The sequence below is a fragment of the Chlorocebus sabaeus genome, chromosome 12 (assembly GCF_047675955.1).
Source record: "Chlorocebus sabaeus isolate Y175 chromosome 12, mChlSab1.0.hap1, whole genome shotgun sequence".
Taxonomy (NCBI): domain Eukaryota; kingdom Metazoa; phylum Chordata; class Mammalia; order Primates; family Cercopithecidae; genus Chlorocebus; species Chlorocebus sabaeus.
Window position 1 is genome coordinate 29,169,117 of NC_132915.1, and position 21,137 is coordinate 29,190,253.

The 21,137-nt window shown below is 38.5% G+C and overlaps 1 protein-coding gene across 1 annotated transcript in view; it reads right to left on the bottom strand.

Moving 5' to 3' along the window:
- Positions 1-21,137, bottom strand: part of PGM5 (phosphoglucomutase 5) — a 180,167-nt gene that overhangs the window by 94,859 nt on the left and 64,171 nt on the right. The gene's annotated exons all lie outside the window — the stretch shown is intronic.

The following is a 21,137-nucleotide window of genomic DNA, read 5'->3' on the forward strand; positions in this document are numbered from 1 at the left end:
TATGTTGACTATGAACATTGTATGTCTCTCCATCTAGGTATTCTTTGACTTTTTCCATTAATGTTTTGTAGTTTTCAGCATATAGGTCATCTATGTGTTTTAATAAATTTACAGCTAAATATTTAATTTTTCAGCAATCTAAACAGTATTTTTTTTTCAATTCAGTTTGCAATTGAACATTGAGAGTATATAAAAATAAAATTGACTTCTGAGTACTGACTTTGTATCCTCTGACCTTTTTTTATTAGTTCTAGGAGTTTTTGTGTATGTGTATTACTTTGGACTTTCTATGTAGACAATTAACATTATTTGTGAATAGAAACCATTTTATTTTTTCCTTTTCACCCTGTATACCTCTTAATTCTTTGTCTTGCCTTATTGCATTGGCTGGGTCTGTCAGTACAACATTGAATAATATTGGTGAAAGTGGATCCTTGTCTTGTTCCTGATCTTAGGGGAAAGGTGTTCAGTCTTTTTGTATTAAATATGATTTTAGCTGTAGGGTTATTGTAGATGCTCTTTATTTGTTTGAAGAAGTTATCTTTTATCCCTAGTTTGAATGGATGTTGAAACTTTGTCAAATGATCTTGTGCCTCAGGTGATATAATCATGTGGTCTTTCTCAAAAGATTAATAGATTGTATTAATTGATTTTTAAACATTAAATCAGCCTCACTTTCCCAGTAAATCCCACTGATTTTTCTTTTCATATATCGTTAGATGTATTGTGTTAATATTTTGTTAATGATTTTTACATCTATATTTATGGAATATCGGTCTATATTTTCCTTTTTAAAAAATTCTATCTTTGTCTAGTTTTAGTGTCAGGTAATACTACCCTCATGAAATGTGTTGGGAGTTTTCCATCTTCTTCCTTTTCCTGGAAGATATTGTTTAGAATTTTTTTAATGATTGGAATAATTCACCAATATATTTGCACTTGGATTTTTTTGGAAGGTTTTAAACTGTGAAGTCAATTTCTTTAATAGTCATGGAAATATTCAAATTATTTCATGTTGGGTGAGTGTTGATAATTTGTATTTTTCAAGGAATTGGCCCATTTCATCTAAGTTGTTGAATTTATTCATGAAGAGTTGTTTGTAGTGTCCTCTTAGTATTCTTTTAAAGTCTAAAGGGTCTATAGTGGTATTCTTACTCCTGGTATATATAATTTATGTCTTCTCTCTTTTCATCTTTGTTGGTCTTGCTAAAGGTTTATCAATTTTATTTACTTTTCCAAGGAATCAGCTTTTGTTTCTACTGGTGTTTTAAATTGTTTTCCTGTTTTCATTATCATTGATTTCTACTTTTATCTTTATCAGTTCCTTTCTTGGGTTTATTTATTCTCTTTTCTCTATGCTATTAAAGTAGAAGCAAGGTTTATTGATATGAAATCTTTCTCTTATAAATACAAGCTCTTAATGCTTAAAGAATTTCCCTGCTAAGCAATGTTTTATCTGCATCCTACAAATTTTGATGTATTTTCATTTTAATTTAGTTCAAAATATCTTTAATTTAGTTCAAAGTATCATTTGACAAAATTTCAATATCCCTTCAAACTAGGAATAAAAGGTAACTTCTTCAACCAAATAAAGAACATCTACAATAACCCTTGAAACTTTTTCTTTGATGGATTACTTAGAAGCATATTGTTTACTTTCCAAGCATTTAGAGATATCCTCGTTATCTTTCTGTTATTACTTTTTAGTCTAATTCTATTATGGTCAGGGAACATATTTTGCATCGTTTTTCTTTTACATTTAGTTATTTAGTTAGTTCGTTTGTTTGTTTTAATGACCCAGGATGTGGTCTACCTGGGCGAATGCTTCATGTACTTGAAAAGACTATATATTCTGTTGTTGGTTGGAGTGTTCTATAAATGTAAATTAAATCTAGTTGATAGATCGTGTCCAGTATTTATGTATCTTCTTGATTTTCCATCAGATCTATCTGTTTCTATCTGTTCTGTCAGTTTCTCACACAAGACTGTTGATGTCTATAACTACAATTATGGATTTGTCTATTTCTCTTTTCCATTCTGTACATTTTTGCTTATATACTTTAAAGTTACCCTAATAGGAGCATACACATTTAGGATTGTTGGATCTTTTTGGTAAACTGATGCAACATGATTTCAATTCTCAAAGACTTTGCAGTACAGTTTAGTTCTCAAGTTTTATGTACACTGTTTAGGGTCAGATCCACGCATGCCCAGATCAGAGGTGAGCCCAGGAGTTTCTACAAAACTTTAAAAGTCATTTTCCCTAACTTCACCCTCTTTCTTGATATCCCTGATAATTTGCAGCTTCCCTGGGACTCTTTTTGGTATTCTGATCAGAAAGTTGGGGCTTTATTTACTCTGTTCTGCCATACACTTTCCATGTCTAATGTTTTGTGTGTGTGTGTGTGTGTGTGTATATGTATGTGCGTATTACATATATCCACGTGTGTGTATATATATGCATATCTATATTCTTGTCTAATTTTTTAAATATATATATATATTAGAATAAGCTGGGGTAGACTCTGAACAGTTGTACATAATCTGTAGCTGTATGACCATCTTCTGAGAAACAGCCCTCATATATATACATATATATACACACACACACACACACACACAGACTCATATATATGGCAGACATGGAGAGCATATGGCAGAACAGAGTAAATACATATATAGGCAGACGCAGAAATATATATAAAGATATATATTTATGTATTATATATTATATTATATATTATATTATATATTATATTTATATATTATATATTAACATATAATATATATTATATATATTATATATAATATATATAATATATATATTTAATATAATATATATAATATATATATATTTATATACTGAAACAGCATCTTGTCCTGTTGCCCAGGCTGGAGTGCAGTGGCATGAACACAGCTCATTGCAGCCTCGACCCTCCTGTGTTCAAGAAATCCTCCCAACTCAGCCTCCCAAGTAGCTGGGATCACAGGTATGTGCCACCATGCCTGGGTAATTTTTTAGCTTTTTTTTTTTCTTTGCAGAGACAGGGTCTCACTTTGTTGCCTAGGCTGGTCTTGAACTCCTGGGATCAAGTAATCCGCCCATGTCAGCCTCCCAAAGTGTTGGGACTTCAGGCATGAGCCACCATGCTCAGCCTGCCCATGTTTTGAAAGAAGTGGGGTTATCAGTAGGAAAACATAGAAGAAAAAGAGGCAACAGTGTTTCCCCCTAGTCTCTTGGGACCACCACTTCTCCAGGTGTCAATGAAGGCTCTCTTCCCTCCAAGTTTTAGGCTCTTTTTGGCCACCTTGGATTATTTGGGAGCTATGGCACAGAGAGTAAAAAAAAGAAAGGGAAAAAAAGCCAAAATGAAAAATGAGGAATCTCTCCCTCCTCTCCAAACATACACACTGTTATTACTTTTTAGTTTAATTCTATTATGGTCAGGGAACATACTTTGCAATGTTTTATCTGCATCCTACAAATTTTGATGTATTTTCATTTTAATTTAATTCAAGGTATCTTTAATTTAGTTCAGAGTATCAGAGAGACACTCTCTGACTGTTAAGTTCCTCGAAACAGAACTAGAGGCCTTTCCTGGAGTTCTCCCTGTCCACACTCATGCCTGCTTTCAGGTTACAGGCTATGTTGGGTTCAAGTGGAAGAATACTGGACACAGACAAAAGAGAAACTCATCATCAGTTCCCTGTTGTCTTAAATTCTAGTCTTCATCTCCAATCTATCTACTATTATTTACTTTTTCAGAGTCCTCAAATAGCTTATTTCATACGTCTTGTTCTAGACTTTATAGCCGCATACAATGGGGAAGACTGTGGATGAAGTGTGCTTACTCCATCTTACTCAAAATCAGAACTAAATGGGAAGCTTTTTCAACATTCAGATTCCCTGACTCCACTGTAGACATACTGAATCTGAAAGGGGAGCTGGGAAATAGGTGATAAAAGGTAGATTTTTGGAAGACTCCACAGGAAATGTTGATACACATCTGAGGTTGACAGCCATGTCTCAGAATATGGTCAAACAGCTACAGATTACCTTCAACTGCTCCAATTCCATATATATATATATATATATATATATTTTTTTTTTTTTTTTTGACAGAGTCTCTCTCTGTTGCCCAGGCTAGAGTGCAATGGTGCGATCTCAGCTCACTGCAACCTCTGCCTCCCAGGTTCGAGCGATTCTCCTGCCTCAGCCTCCCAAGTAGCTGGGACTACAGGTGCATTCCACCACACCTGGCTAGTTCTTTGTGTTTTTAGTAGAGACAGGGTTTTGCCACGTTGCCCAGGCTGGATTTGAACTCCCGAGCTCAGGTGATCCACCCACCTCGGCCTCCCACAGTGCTGGGATTACAGGCATGAGCCACCTTGCCTGCCCAGGAACTCTGGGTTCTTAATCAGAGATTAAATGTCTCCATGGGCCAAGTACGTGACATGTGGTAAAGCAGCCAGCTGGATATATGAGAACAGCGAACTATGGGGACAATGATGAACTAGAGAGACTGTGCGGCTGTTAGGAACAGCCTCCACTCAGCTTCAGACAAATATTGCTATAGGGAAATGTAGGCCCAGTACTGCCAGAACTGCAATTTTTCAATAATGCCACAACTTGGATTTTTATATGAAATATCCCCATTTCTAAAGGTTAGCAACATAATTAAAAAAAAAAAAAAACTGCAGAGAATGTTTGCTACTTTTAGTCTAGAGAGATACTGGCAGCACGTCTACAAAGGACTGTGGGTGTGTATATACAGTATGGGAATGTGTGGGTAAAAAGTGTGTGTATGTGTCTGTGTGTGTGTGTGTGTATGTCCCTTTGAAAAATTTGATTCCAATCCTTGAGATGCCTAAAGATCCCCTATCTGTAGAAAAATCACTTGTTGTTTAGCACCTTTGTAGTGCAGTATCATGTAAAGCACAACATCAGTCTGAAAGAGATATTCACCAATTTGCAGACTGTTGCCTAAGCACTGGGCTCCCTGAGGCATTACTGTAAATTCCTTCCTCTTTAAGGCACATCATTTCACGGAAGTTGCCAAGCTTCCTTTTCTCCACTAATAATATCCTCTGTCAGAGTCTCTTCCTTCAATAAGAACCCAGATGTAATAAAACAAGAGGGGAAAATTAGTAAAAGAGATAAAAATCTCAAAAATAATCATTAATCTATGTTGCCAAGAATTTTTAATTTGCATGTCACTGACAGGTATGTGTCATGATCTCATTTGATTTTAATTTCAAAGTGATGTGAACTGATGGAGATAATGAAGGTAAATGTATGCTACAAACACATTTTCATATACAAACCCGTTCTAAATTATTGTCAATAATGGAAACTCAGGAGTTAGCTATGCATTAATACAAAGGCATTTTTAAATTTTAGTGAAGAAATTCATTAATACACTTTTTTCCAAGCTGGTTCACTTAGCTGATGGGAGCACGTTGCTATCACAACTGAAGTTAAACTCATGAATGAGTCAGGAAATACAACCGGGTGCAAGGTAAAGGGTAAAAAGCTTGGACCTTGGAGTCAGATACATCTGGATCTGAATTCCACAACCTTCACTTTCCTAAAACGTGAGCTCTGGTTTCCTCTTCTGTAAAATGTGGTTAATATTGAAAGTTTTAAAATCAGCTTTTCTGGTTGCAAGGAACAAAGCCTCAACTCAAGTAACCTCCAATAATAGGGCAGGATTTTGTGGGATGAAGTGGTTGGTACAAATACACTTGGCAACGAGGACACAGAAGTTTCGATCATGAGGCCAAGACTTCAAAGACATACAGGAAATGCTAAACGACCAGGCCTCAGAAAGAGAAAAAGCCTCGTGTTGTTCAGAATCTAAGGAGTGTATACAGTTTGTCATTGGCTTGTCATCACCTTGACCCAGATCCTCCTTCTCCCTTGCTGCTTGTCTTCATTCTATAAGTACATTTTTTCAATCTTCTGGGTCTTGCTTTCTCATCATTCTGGTTGTATATAACTTCCACGATCATGATGACTTACCAGCTTCCCTCCACCTGAGGACCTGTAAACTACTCCCGCTAAGTCTTACCTACTTCTTATACATTCAAATTACTAGGTTTCGGATTATTAAAAACAAGATATGAGAGGCTTGGTAATTCCCTGTTTGGGTAGAGCGTTTTGCGCTACCTCAAAGGACACTGACCGGTTTGTAATAGGCTACATCTGTGCTGGTTGCCCACCTTTGGGCTAATCTGTTATGGCTCAAGGGTGAAGTTTTGCTGCTGGAGTTAAGTTGTGCGGTGTGAAATAGGCAGGGGGTGGCAGGGCTAGTTCCATTAGTAAGTGTGAGGATGTTGGTGCTGGGGCTGACATTTCTGGCACAGTACCTACTTCAGGCCATATCTAATATAGGCAATCCAGCACCGTGCCAGATGTCTGGTAGGTGGAATGCATGTCAGTTTACCCAAAAGTTCATCAAGTCACTAACAAATCACCTATTTTGTAAGGCAGAATGCTAGGTTCTGTGGCAGTAAGAATGACAAGGCAGATGTGGTCCTTGCTCTTACAGAGTTTCTATTCTAGTAAAAGAGACATCCAAAAATACATATAAGCAACCCAGCAAGCCCACTTTTAGATATAGGATACAGAGAAAAGAAAACACATGTTCACATAAAAACTTGTACCCAAATTCTTACAGCAGCATTATTCATAATAGACAAAAAGTATAAACAACCCAAATGTCCATAAATGGACAAACGGATAAACAAAACACACTATAACCGCATGGTGAAATATTAAGCCATAAAAAGGGATAAAGTTCTGATACATGCTACAACACTGATGAACATTAGAAACATGAGGCTAAGTTAAAGAAGCCAGATACAAAAACCTCATAGTATATGATTTTATTCATATGAAAGACTGGAATAGGGAAATCCACAGAGGCAGATAGTAGATCTGTGGTTGCTCAGGGCTGGAGAGGTGATGGGGGTATGATGGGTTGATAGCTAAAGGGTATAGCATTTCTTTTTGACCCGATGAAAATTGCCTACCATTATGATGATGGTTGCATGTATCTGTGAATATGCTAAAAACTATTAAATTGTATACTTTAAACGTGTAAACTGGCGTGTGAATTACATCTCAATAAAGCTGTTAAAATTCTAAAAACTAAAACACATGCAGAAAATTAATAAAAATAAATGTGCATGGGCAATAACGGAAACAAGAGACTGAGATAAAAAATAAGAGGGGTTCTCCTTAGGTAGTGTGCTCAAGGAAGGCCTCTCTAAGCAGGTGACACAGAACCTGATAACTTAAGGAAGAATGGGAACCAGCTGTGAGAACAGCACTCCCAGTAGAGGAAACAGCTTGTGCAAAGGCCTGGAGGCAGGCAGGACTTAGCAGGACAATGGCCATCCCTTTCTCTCCCACTTAGGATGCAAGCGATTCCGAATGACGTTAAGATAATTTTTAGTTAATTCCAATTTATTTAAAAATCAAAAAAATCAAATTAATACCACCCTTTGGCACCTTAACTATAAGTAGGAACAATTTATTTGTGATATGCAGTAGTCACCCTAGTCAGGACCCTGCATCATAGAAAGATCACAATTTTTTTTTTTTTTTTTTTTTGGAGATGGAGTCTTATTGTCTCTCAGTCTGCAGTGCAGGGTGTGATCTCTGCCTCCCAGGTTCAAGCGATTCTCCTGCCTCAGCCTCCTGAGTAGCTGGGATTACAGGTGTGTGCCAGCACATCCAGCTCATTTTTGTATTTTTAGTAGAGATGGGGTTTCACTGTGTTGACCAGGCTGGTCTCAAGCTCCTGACCTGACCTTAGGTGATCCACCTGCCTCGGCCTCCCGAAGTGTTGTGATTATAGGTGTGAGCCACCACACCCAGCCAAGATCACAATTTTAACACCGGGTTTCACACTTTTGACTAACTAGCAAACAAAATTATTTACAAATAATGTTTTGCAGAGTGGACCTCAAAGTACCCTATCAATGCAAAATTCTCAACCATACCTGTATTTCTGTGAACAGATTTCAAATCTTCATTTTGATGTTTTCTTTTTCTTTCTTTCTTTCTTTTTTTTTTTTTTTCTGAGAGTCTCACTCTGTTGCCCAGGCTGGAGGGCAGTGGCACAATCCTGGCTCACTGCAACCTCTGCCTCTTGGGTTCAAGCCATTTTCCTGCCTCAGCCTCCCGAGTAGCTGGGGTTACAGGTGCCCACCACCATGCATGGCTAATTTTTGTATTTTTAGTAGAGACAGGGTTTCACCATGTTGGCCAGTCTGGTCTCAAACTCCTGACCTCAAGTGATCCATCTGCCTCTGCCTCCCAAAGTGCTGGGATTATAGGCATGAGCCACCGCGCCTGGCCCACTTTGATATTTTCTGCATTAAACTCGAATTGTTTCCTTGAGGGTCTCTTAAGAATTGGTGAATAGGATGTTTTATACAGGATCGTTCCAGACATCTGCAGACTTATTCAGTTAAGTACAGTAAATAACAACATCCCTATCATTCTACTTTCCTTTTCTTTTGGCCCTGAGCCTTCAATAAGCAGTAGGTTGAAAGGAAACATACCATCTTTCCTGACCTCTTCATTTTATTTATGTATTTGATTTTTACAAGGTTCAGTGAACAAAACATGGCCTTTAAGTGAAAGATCACTATCACATGAGTGCTGTTATCTGACTTGCAACTTGATTAAAATCAAATCTGCTCATCAGCCAACAGGTCAAATGTGCCCTGTCCCAGGACTGGGGAACATTTAAGATCATGCATAAACACACAGCTGTCAAACTGATTTGAACTGGACAAAATAAAACAAAATCTGGCCTAACTGGGAGTTTGCCCAGTGGTGGCTCTCAGCTTTCAAAAAACTGAAAGAAAAAGTCACAGCTTGAATATGTCAAAAGAATCTTATAGGAGGTTCATGGATTTGTTTATTAATCAAAGCTTAATCAGAAAAAAAATTAGCTCTGCTCTTAACAATCTTTTAAAGAGCAAATTTTCACGAGTTTGAAATAGCCCCAAATCATTGTCTGAAATTTGGCAACATCAATTTGTAAAGGTAAAGACTCCATGGGACATTGGAACACAGAGATCATCTTCTGTTCCACTTTCCTCATTTCACAGAGATGTGAAGAAGCAGCTTGCCCAACATGTACAACTAAACAGCAACAGAATCCAGATTAGGGCACCTGCCTTTTGGGACAAAGGGTTTTTAACTTTGGGGAGGTAGGTTGGAGGGGGTGGGTTGTAGCATCAGCAATTAAAAATTTGAAAGCACACTCTTTGACTAGAAACTACAAGAAAAGAAATCAACAGTATAGAAACACTAAGGCAAAAGTATCAAAAATATATATACCAGGGTATTCACTGCAGTATTGTATATACAGTGCAAAATTGGAAGCAACTTATATATTCAACAATAGGGGAATTACTCTGTACAAGATTCCATCATTGTATAACGGAATAAAATGACTGTTTTAAAAAAATTATGGTACATTTACGCCGGGTGCAGTGGCTCACACCTTTAATCCCAGCACTCTGGGAGGTCAAGGCAGGTGGATCACCTGAGGTCAGGAGTTTGATACCAGCCTGGCCAACATGGAGAAACCCCATTTCTACTAAAAATACCAAAAATTAGCCAGGTGTGGTGGCAGGCACCTGTAATCCCAGCTACTCGGGAAGATGAGACAGGAGAATGGCTTGAACCTGGGAGGCAGAGGTTGCAGTGAGCCAAGATTGCACCACTGCCCTCCAGCCTGGGTGATAGAGTGAGACACTGTCTCAAAAAAAAGGACATTTAAATATTCTGACGTGGATATTCATGACAAACTGTAAATTGAAAAAAGCAAATTTCAGATCAAAGTGTAAATATAACCTCAATTTTTTGTTTGTTTGTTTTTGTTTAAAAACATGGTCAGTCACAGTGACTCATGCCTGTAATCCCACCACTTTCTGAGGCCGAGGTGGCCCAATCACTTGAGGCCAGGAGTTCAAGATCAACATGGACAACATGGCAAAGCCCTGTATCTACAAAAAATTCAAAAATTATCTGGGTGTGGTGGTGCATGCCTGTAATCCAGCTACTAGGGATGCTGAGAAAGGAGAATTGCTTGAACCCAGGAGGCAGAGGTTGCAGTGACCTGAGATAGCACCACTGCACTCCAGCCTGGGCAACAGAGCAAGACTTTGTCTCAAAAAAAAAATTAATTAAAAAAATAAAAAACAACATAAAACTCTGTGTGTGGATGTATGCACACACAATGTCTGAAAAGTCACACACCACTGTTAATAGTGATTCTGAATAGGAAGAGGGATTTTTTTTAAAAAACAAAAAACCCAACACAACAAAAAGAACCCCACAAGAATTATAAAACGACCCATTTCCTGAGACATACTAAATGCAAGAAGGTCTCCTGGTCTGCAGACATCTCACACATGAGCAGTGGGAGCTTCCAGGAGTAGATTGGAGGGCTGAGGTTTTGACACCATTGATCTTGATCACCCACCCCCATCCCTACTCCTAATACTTTGCTGTGAGAAAAGATGTTCTCTCCATCTTACATAAAGTGCTGTTCAAACCCAAGCTTCATTCTCCCCAGCTATCCCCTCCCAGCCAGCTCCCTCGTTTAGCTACTCCTAGAAAGAAATTCTGGAAAATCTTGGCACGGAGTCCTGGCAAATCCCCCATCCTTATAAGATGGAATAAATTCCAACTCTTAAAAATGTATTTTGCCCCTCTAGCTGTTATAAGATCGTTCTAGAAGAAGGCTGTGATTTTATCTCCTGAGGTTTCTCTGAGGGCACACTCCACTGCCACAGCCTTCAGAACTGTGGACAGGTTGCCTCTTTTGGAAAATTCAACAAAGTAAAACAAGAACTTTAATAGCTGCATTAAATCCTGGCGTTCTTTGTAAAAATGCTTTGGTGACAGAGACAGAGTTTATTACTACTTGAGTATTTGCAGCCTTACTCTGAACCCTCAAAGCCTCCGCTTCCCAGTAAAGATAATTTTGTCTTTGCCTGATCAGCTTCTCTTCTTTGTCTACCCCAACTTGACTCCTGGATTCCTGTGATACAGAAACAGGAGAATGGGAAGAAAGAGGTAGGATTAGAAAAACAGAATACAAGAGGCAAAGAAAAGTGGACAGTGTTGGCGAGTAGTGGGAAGGAGGCAGGGGAGAACAAGGGCTCTGGATGGGCTGCAGCAGTGAGGAAATGGAGACAGTAGAACCTTAGATGATGTGGCTAGGATCTGTAAACTGAATCTCTTTTAATGTGTTCTGAGGACTGTAAGCAAACTTAGAGTTTCATTTGCTTTTGGTTGTTTCTTTGAATGTCACACTGTCCTGAAACTTGGTCACACAAGGCCCAGGATTTATTCAGGTTATAATATATTCTAGAGGAAAAGGTGGGTATGATACCTATATGACTGTCTTTAAAGAGACCAAGGTACAAAATTGGTTGTTAAGGACTATTTATTTAGAAAGTATAAATATTTGATGCATATTATGATGAATACTCTAATTACAAAAGACAGCTGATATTCAAAGAAAGAACCATGTAAGAAAATAAACCGCTAATTAGAAAATTACAATCACTGAAAGTTTTCAAACTCTGTTGTTCTTTTTTATCATAACAGTGACAAGACATGGAAAATTAAAATGCATATACTTAGGGGTATGGAAGAGGAAATCTGAGATTTCCCTTACTACGGAAAGTTGAAGTCATTTTTATACTTGGAAAAAAATAACTGCAAGCCCCCAAATTAGAAATGGTATCCAGAGAAACCCAATTTCCAGAAAAGTTGATGGATGCGTTTAATATCCTTGGGCCTGGAGAAAATTAGGATGAAATTAGGAAAGAGGAAAATTTGAAAGTCAATAAGGAAAGTACAAGGATTTACAAAAATGCCATTCTAATTTTATTTGAAATTATTTACCTTTTATGTGAATGGTATAATTACAACCAATGATACATAATAAGTTGAATTTATTTTAACAGAATAAACACTGTGGAAAGGGAAAGCATGAAATGCACTCATTGGCTATCCATGAGACCCAGAGCTGTTTAGGCCCCAAGACCATAGCTCACGCACATCCACTGCAGGCATAAAAATTTAGAAATAAAATAAAAACAGTCACTCTACACTGTACTGAAAAACAACCTGCACAATGATGACAAATATCCCATTGTTAAATTTCAAAACCATAGAGGAGAGAAAGGAAACCATGTATTTTTAAAATTATTAATTGTTGAAAGCTATTTCCACTATGTTTATTTTTTCAGTGTTTCTACATTTCAAATGATATATCCAACAGTAGAATTTTTAAAATTAGGTTTTGCATTTCAAACAAAGCTCAAAGATGTTGAGAAAATAAAGAAAACAAAACCAACCTAAGATATCCAGATATTGTTCTTCCTTCCAGCAACACAAAAACTGAGTCTTATTCAAGATCACTGGCATTCTTCCCTGTGCGACAGAGGACTGTGAGGTTCAAGTCCATACATGGCTGTTGTTCAAAGGATGAACAGGGAAGAATGGCTAAGAAGAAACGGTCTTAAATCGCAACAGTGGAGATTATCTCTAAGAAGGATTTCCATATAGTGATAGCTGTTAAATTCCAGGATGGAGGCCTGAGAAAATCTGCAGCCTGTTCTCCAGATGTCAGGACAAATAGAAGGAATGCATCTTAATCCAAGATGCTGCAATTGGTAGGAACCAATGGAAAAACTGCAGAGGGGGAAATTTGTCACCCCATATTTCATTCTAAAACATACTTATTTCATTTAGCTTCCAAAAACATTGACAAAGACCATGGTTAGGTAGGGAGTTTCTGTCTTTTGAAGGCTATAAGAGTAATGAGCACTTCCTGAAGGGAGAGTATTAAATTGGAAGTTTGAATTGACTCTTTAAGATCGTGTTTTGTGAAATTTGTGTTAGTGGTAAATACGATTGTCATTTTCCTGCTTTAGAATCTGGATTGGATTTTTTGTTGATTGCTTGGTTGGTTGATGATTTTTTTAACATTTGATTGCATTTATTGCTCTAGCAATGCAGAAAAACAGTGAGCTTCCCACAGTAGGCATACATCAGATTTAATTAGAGTTCTGTCCACTATCAGAAGCAGAGAATATTTTCTTGAGTTGAGAATTAATATTTTATGGTAATAGTAGTAACTAATGCATACTAAAAGCTTATTATGTGCTTGACCTGTTCTAAGTGCTTCAGAGTTTAACTTCATATCATTTTTAAAATAAGATGGTACAATCCTTATAACCTAGTACTGTAACTGGAGCAGACCCTGAAAGTATTTCATCCTTATACTGTAGACCACTGGAAGACTCCAAACCGAGATCATTTTCCTCTCCATTTTGCAGATCAAGAAAGCAAAAGACATAAAGGTTGAGAGATTTTTCCAAGCTCACCCAACTAGTAACAGAGTTGATGTTTGAATCCAGTACTGCACAATTGATACCACCTCCCCAGTTATGTGGCAGTAACTTTTTGCATGAAATCAGAGTTATGAGGAGCATTCTCCAAAACACAAATACTCACAGAAATTTCATTAAGTTTCATAGAATGTATGTGCATGTAAAATTGCAGAATGTGAAAGATAGAGACAGCAACTTCTAGGAACAACTGGGTCTTCCACAGCTGCTTTGAATTAACATTAAGAACCAACATTAAGACATGAGAAGCACAGAGCACAGTGTTCTCCAACAGGCACTCCTGGAAATCCCAATTCTATGCAGAATCACAAACCCCAGATATATATTTCCATACTCCTGACAGGCTATTAGCTTGCAGCTAAAACACAAGATGTGATCTTGGCTCAGGGGAAACAGGCATTAGGATGCCTGCCTCAGAGCCAGTTAACAGAGGCAAAGAAAAAAATAGACACAGGCACTTTTGAAATAGGAGCTGAGATGAAAAAGTTTGAATTTGCTCATGAATACAAATTTGGGATAATGAAACCATCTACACATAGCCAAAAAATAAATCAAACACCTCGCAAACCTCTAACTGTATGTGCACATATGAAATTGCCTCCAATATCCCATGCAACACAGCAGTGCTAGAGCCATCTCCCAGAGGACATTTAAAACTCACAAATCATTAATGTTTCTATCCGAAACATAGAAACAGTGCTCAGTCCCAGATGAACATTGACTAAGTGACAGGCTTGGGCATATACTACTTTTCTGGTCAAATTAAAACAAATTATAAATATTACCAAACCGAGTTTCATCTGTTTATAAGTTCAAGTGTGTTTATTTGTTCTAAACTGAATATATGGTTGTACCACAATGTATAGTCATAAAGTGTACACATTTTTAGCCAAATCTGGAGAGCTCTTTACAGAGAATTGTAAAAGAAAAGCCACAACGTTCTAACTCATAAAGAGAACTCCAAGTCTTTACTCAATAGCGCAGTGTTCAACATAAAACGACCTGGGGTCTCAGAAACTTGTCAGAGTTCTCTGTGAGTTTCCACAGAGAACAATAACAAGAAGTTTAGAGCAGAACTGCCTCTTTGACAATCTCTGCCCACAGAGCTCAAGCTAAGCCAACACTACCAGAGGCATCATGGAAAACCTAGAATTGGTTTTCATCCAGCCTTCAGTAAATTACACAGACTTCCAAGGAACTAGCTGCAAGACAGCCCAGAGTCTGAGGCCAAGGAAAACTTTCTACACCCCCTTGCAGAACTATTTGCTCAATTTCTGCACCCTTTATCAAATTTTCCAGCACTAGGCAAATGGGAAGCATATAACGTTTAGACACATTTATTTATACACAAGTGAAAAGCCCAGAACTCGGATCTTTCCTGAGTTGGCCAGAGACCCCACCCTCCCCAGCATTCATGCCCACAGCAGGTGGCCTTATGATGCTCGATAGGATCAAACAGGGATTTTCTGCTCCAGAGGGGATTTGGAAACCCTCCCTAACCCTGCTGTGTCAAGGAACTCTGTCCTCACATCCTGGCTCAGACAACAGAGCTTGAGGTTCTTTGACACAGGATATGGTTGTCAATAACATTGCAGAGGCCCCTTCTGTCACCTCCATCTCTGTAACAAGATCTGTGTTACAGAATGACTGATATTAAGGGGTAGATGATTAAAATATTTGGGCAGAGCAAGGGTCTTCCCTGCAATCACATTACATTAGCCAAGGTCAACTCCACCCTTGGACCCCTTCTCAAGGAATTCTCAGATTCAAGACTAAGCTCTTCCATTGCTGGGGGGAGGGGAGCTCTGCTTGCTAGGCTGACGAGGCCACCTGTGTCACATTTGCCTCTCTGTCTCCAGTTTCTAGCAGCAGCGCCTGACATTGTTAATAACTCTTTGATGAATGAATGCTTTGGCAAGTCAGGTGACCATAAGGAGCCTATCATGTATTAGCCATCTGCTCAGTCTATTTCCACTGAACACTCACTCACTGAGTTCTTCTGACAAGCCAGGCCATGCTAGGATGCAAAGATGATTAAGGCACAATCTTGTCCTGAAGGACCTTGCAGTCTAGGGGAGGCCTCACAGGCAAGTGGTTCTGAAAGAGCCTGAAAATAGAAATATGGCCACCAAATGTAGATTCTGAATCTTTCTGGCAGCCGTCGAGAAGGCATTTGAGTGCTCTGTGACATTCTAGGAAAATTATCAACAGAAAGATACTTGGATGAAGTGAAAAGCTCGAAAGATAGGTTTAAAAAAAAAAAAAAAAAAAGGTCATTCACTTTGACTCCATAATCTCCCTTCCGGAACTAGTCCCAGAGAAATTGACCAGAAAAAAAAAAAAAGGAGAAAGACAAAAGCCTAAATGTACAAAGATGTTTATTACTGCACTATTAAAATAGTGAACAACTGTAAACCATTTAAATGTCCATCAATAGGGAAAGGGCTAGTAAATTATGGCACAACTATAACATTAGATATGAAAAGTGGAACATAAATATGTATAGGGTTCTGTGATTGAAATCATATATACCTATGAACAAAGATCAGAAAGGCACTAAAAATAAATTATATATAGATGTAAGAAACCTGAAGGTTGTAAGAGGTTTTTATATATTTTCCTCACTAGATACTCACAATAACCCTGGAAAATAGGCAGTATGATTGTGACATACTCTTTTTTTTTTTTTTTAATACATGAGGAATTGGGATTTAGGAAAATAAGTGACTTGTAGGCCGGGCGCGGTGGCTCAAGCCTGTAATCCCAGCACTTTGGGAGGCCGAGACGGGCGGATCACAAGGTCAGGAGATCGAGACCATCCTGGCTAACACGGTGAAACCCCATCTCTACTAAAAAATACAAAAAACTAGCCGGGCGAGGTGGCGGCGTCTGTAGTCCCAGCTACTCGGGAGGCTGAGGCAGGAGAATGGCGTGAACCCGGGAGGCGGAGCTTGCAGTGAGCTGAGATCCGGCCACTGCACTCCAGCCTGGGCGACAGAGCGAGACTCCGTCTCAAAAAAAAAAAGGAAGATAAGTGACTTGTCCAAGTTCAGAGTAGAAAATTTAAATACAAGAAAGACATCTCACCTAAAATTCCCCCTTTCCATTATACTCTCTGCCTCTGGGGAATGAAAATAGTTGCTGGGCAACTTCTACAAGTTGTTAATCATGAATATACTTTTTAAATTTCAAGTGCTTTTAATAATAAATTCAGTTTTAAAAATATATAGCTAAAGCAGCATAAAGAGGTTTTACACACCAAATATCAACCACCACCACCACAATAAAAATCTTAGCTGAGAAGTCAGAAAATACCTCTCTTTTTTCAATCTAAAACTAAAAAATGTGAAATGTGAAATCTAGTGTACTTTCAATACAAACTTATTTTGATTTAAATTATAGAAAACCACCTTGGGAATGCCTTGGTGCTTTTTGTGTCCTGGGTTTAGTTACAGTGAAAGTCAAGACTTTGCATCATTAATCAGTACAATTTAACAAACTGTATCATACTGTTGGCCAATGAACACAACTGATTCAAGATGGTTTCTCTCCCACATGCCAAGAAAAAAAAACAATGAACAAATAAACACCATTTACCCAGAATATTTAGCATGTGACCTATCCTGGATTAAAAATATTTCTAAAATTTAGGTATCTCAACTCCACAATAGGACAATGCTCAGGATAGGATTTGATCCAAACCCAATTCCTCTTGGAGTGCTCTCTTGGGGTTTTTTTTTTCTCCATTATGTACATCAAGGAATATATTTGTGAAATTTCAAGTCAACCTTCTCCAATGTACATAAACAATGGAAAGTCTCCACATCCCTCCATTACCAGCAATAGCTCCTGGGAATCTCCTCTACTCTAATCCTTACCACTTTCAACCCCTTTCATGGTGGATTGGACAACCAGGTAGGCTGCTTTCACTGTGGGCCCTGCCTGCCATTTTTTGAAAACAATTCAGCAGCTTGATGCTTCTACCACATCATCAAGGGAGTTGCCTCTCCTGTGTTCCTCTCACTCTCTTTTCTCCTCACTCCTGTAGAACTTTTGATAACTCTGTCTTGTTCCTAAACTTGTCTTTTTGCTTGCCAAGGAACAGTGAAAGAGAAAGAGGTGACTTACACTAGAAAGAGCATACAGAAAAACCCTCAAAAAAAGATGATCTCCCATTATAATTATCTAATTAATTGCTTATTTCAAATAAGAAACTTTTAAAACAATGAACAGCAAATGAAGAGCTAGAGGATTATACCAAATTTGTCTTAGTAGAAATTTGTTTAATCATATAATTATATGAGTTTCAGAGAAAGGAAGAAGGTCAATTTTGGAACTCAGGTGACAGGTCTAATAAAGGCAACTTGAAGTCATAGTGTCAGGTTTTGCAAGTGTTCTTTAAAATCAAACAGTGCAACCTCCCACTAGTCCCTTAAGAGACATTAATAGGTGCACCTGGGATAGAAGTTCATTGCTCAAATATGTTTGGGAAATGCTGCATTCTGTAGTCCTTACTGGAGGATCACAACAACCTGTCAAAGGCAATGAAAAGTGAAGAAGAAACTCGTTCTATGTTTACTTCATCCTTTTCCAAATTTATTTTGTCCATGGAACCCTTCTGCCTTAAGAACGCCCATTAACATTTCTTGTGAGTAGTGCTATAACTTTGGTTGACCCAAAATTCGCATGTTGAAACCTAGTCACCAATATGATTTTAGGAGGTGGGACCTTTTGGGGGTTATTAGATCCCGAGGGCAGATCCCTCATGAATGAGAGTAGAGCCCTTATAAAAGAAGCCCCTTAGAGTTGCCTTGCCCCTTCCACCATGTGAGGACACAGCAAGAAGAAACCATGTATAAACCAGGAAGCAGGCCCTCACCAGACACCCAGTACACCCAGCTCCTTGATTTTGGACTTCTCAGCCTTCAATACTGTGAGAAGTAAATTTCGGTTGTTCATAAGCCACACTATCTGCAGTATTTTGTGACAGCAGCCAAAGCAGACTAAGACAAGGGGTCTTCCATGAAACACTTTGTGGGAAATGCAAAGTTGAGTCTTTTCTACACTAAACAACATCTCAGGCTTTTTCAGCAGCTCTTCATAGGAAACATTTCCAGATGCTTTACCTTCCTTGTTCATCATGAGATCTGAGGCTTCTGGAGGGCAGATATGTATAGAGAGGAGAGAGGAGATCTGAAATGAAGTTAGAAGAAATTCGGCCACAGACTATGTCTACTTATTTTGCCAAGAGATACAGCAGTAGTGAATCAGGGTGAGTTTGGAAGTAAAACTCAGCCTCCTCAAATTCAACCCAGTCTTCCCCATTTAGGTACATTCTGTTTCTCCAATACTGTCCTGTTTGCTTGTTCACCTCCCGCTCCTTCCATGGCAAGGAGGAAAGAAGGGAAGGGAATGGAGTTGCATGTATGCACGACCACACTTTTCCCACACAGAGGAACACGCTGTAATATTTGAGGGATGTCGCTGATCATTTATGGAATCGCAAAGGGTCTTCAAGGGCCTCAGCCCCCAAAAGAAAGAGAGAAAGAGGGAGGCAGAGAGAGAGAGAGAGAGAGAGAGAGAGAGAGAGAGAGATGACTTTGTGCTCTTGGGGTTATTTCCAAAGGCTGCCATTCCAGGGGAAGAAAAACAACCTGATTGAACCTAATGTCAGCTCTGCATGCCATTCTCAACACCGAGCTCTTCAGTCCTGCTCCTCAGAGCACTCTCCCTTCAAAGGCGCCTCACCACCATTTATTCTTTCAAATTCAGGTTCTTGTGTGTTCTTTTAAATTTTTGCCCTTGCAGAATGGCCATAATCCCAAAATCAAAAAGTATAGTAGATGTTGGTGTGGATGCAGTGAACAGGGAACACTTCTACACTGCTGGTGGGAATGTAAACTAGTACAACCACTATGGAAAACAGTGTGGAGATTCCTTAAAGAACTAAAAGTAGAACTACCATTTGATCCAGCAATCCCACTACTGGGCATCTACCCAGAGGAAAAGAAGTCATTGTACGAAAGATACTTGCGCATGCACGTTTATAGCAGCACAATTCACAATTGGAAAAACATGAAACCAACCCAAATGCCCATCAATGAATGAGTGGATAAAGAAACTGTGGTGTATATATATACAATGGAATACTACTCGGCCATAAAAAGGAATGAATTAACGGCATTTGCAGTAACCTGGATGATACTGGAGACTATTATTCTAAGTGAAGTAACTCAGGAATGGAAAACCAAACATGGTATGTTCTCATTCATAAGTGGGAGCTAAGCTATGAGGATGCAAAGGCATAAGAATGACACAATGGACTTTGGGGACACAGGGGGAAAGTGTGGGAAGGGGATGAGAGATAAAGGACTACAAGTTGGGGTGATGAGGGCACCAAAATCTCACAAATCACCACTAAAGAACTTACTCATATAACCAAACACCACCTGTTTCTCAATAACCTATGGAAAAAAACATGTTTTTAAAATTATGCCCTTGCAGACTGCTTTTATCATATTACTTATTTTCTCATTGTTGTGCTAATTTCTTTTAATTACCTTATCAACAATATGCCTTCTTACTTTTCTAAATGAATGGGGAAGAAAGCACACCAGGCCCGGCTAGGTGGCTCACACCTATGATTCCAGAATTTTGGGAGACTGAGGCAGGAGGATCGTTTGAGATCATCCTGAGCAACATAGTGAAACCACCACACAAGCAGTGACTCTTGAGGGCCAGTTTTGTTACCAAGAGGTAGGGGATGGGGACATTAGCCCCAACAGTAATCTCCTTCAGTTCCTCAATAATATAACTCAGCATGAATAAAAGCTGAGTGTTTGCTATGCAAATGGAGTTCCCAGGCAAAGCCCCGATATAGATAGTTTTGAGCCAATCAATGCTACTAAATGTTTTTTCAGGTCAATTAATTATTATTCTATTGTTGAGATTTTTCCTCCTACTTGGCTACTTGGTCTATCAAAAGTAAGGAAAATTACAGTAAGGTCTCTTACTATATAGCTTCTAAAATTTTTTTTACATTTAAAAATTATTTATTTATATATTTTGATGCTGTCATTCAATACATAAATGTTTATGATAGTTACTTAAAATGAATAAAAGTGATCTTCATTGCTTTAACATTTTATTACCATGATTTTTGCTTTTCTCTCATTTTTTATATATTTGCCTAATTTTTAATTTTAAACCATTTTGAATCACATTTTTAGACATATATTTTATAAACAGTATAAAGTTAAATTCTATATTATCTTTTTTCTCACAAATTGTTCTATGCATGTCTTAATCTAGTATCCATCTACAGAGTAAGCATCCGGAATGAGTCAGGGACCAGTCAGGAAAGCAGAATCAGCTCTAAGTATTTCTGTTTTGTTTTGTTTTTGAGACAGAGTCTCACTCTATCACCCACGCTGGAGTACAGTGGTATGATCTCTGCTCACCGCAACCTCTGCATCCCAGGCTCAAGTGATTCTCCTGCCTCAGCCTCCTGAGTAGCTGGGATTACAGGCACACACCACCACACCTGACTAATTTTTGTATTTTTAATAAAGATAGGTTCATCCATGTTGGCCGGGCTGGTCTTGAACTCCTGACCTCAGGTGATCTGCCTCCCTTGGCCTCCCAAAATGCTGGGATTACTGGCGTGAGCCACCATTCCTGGA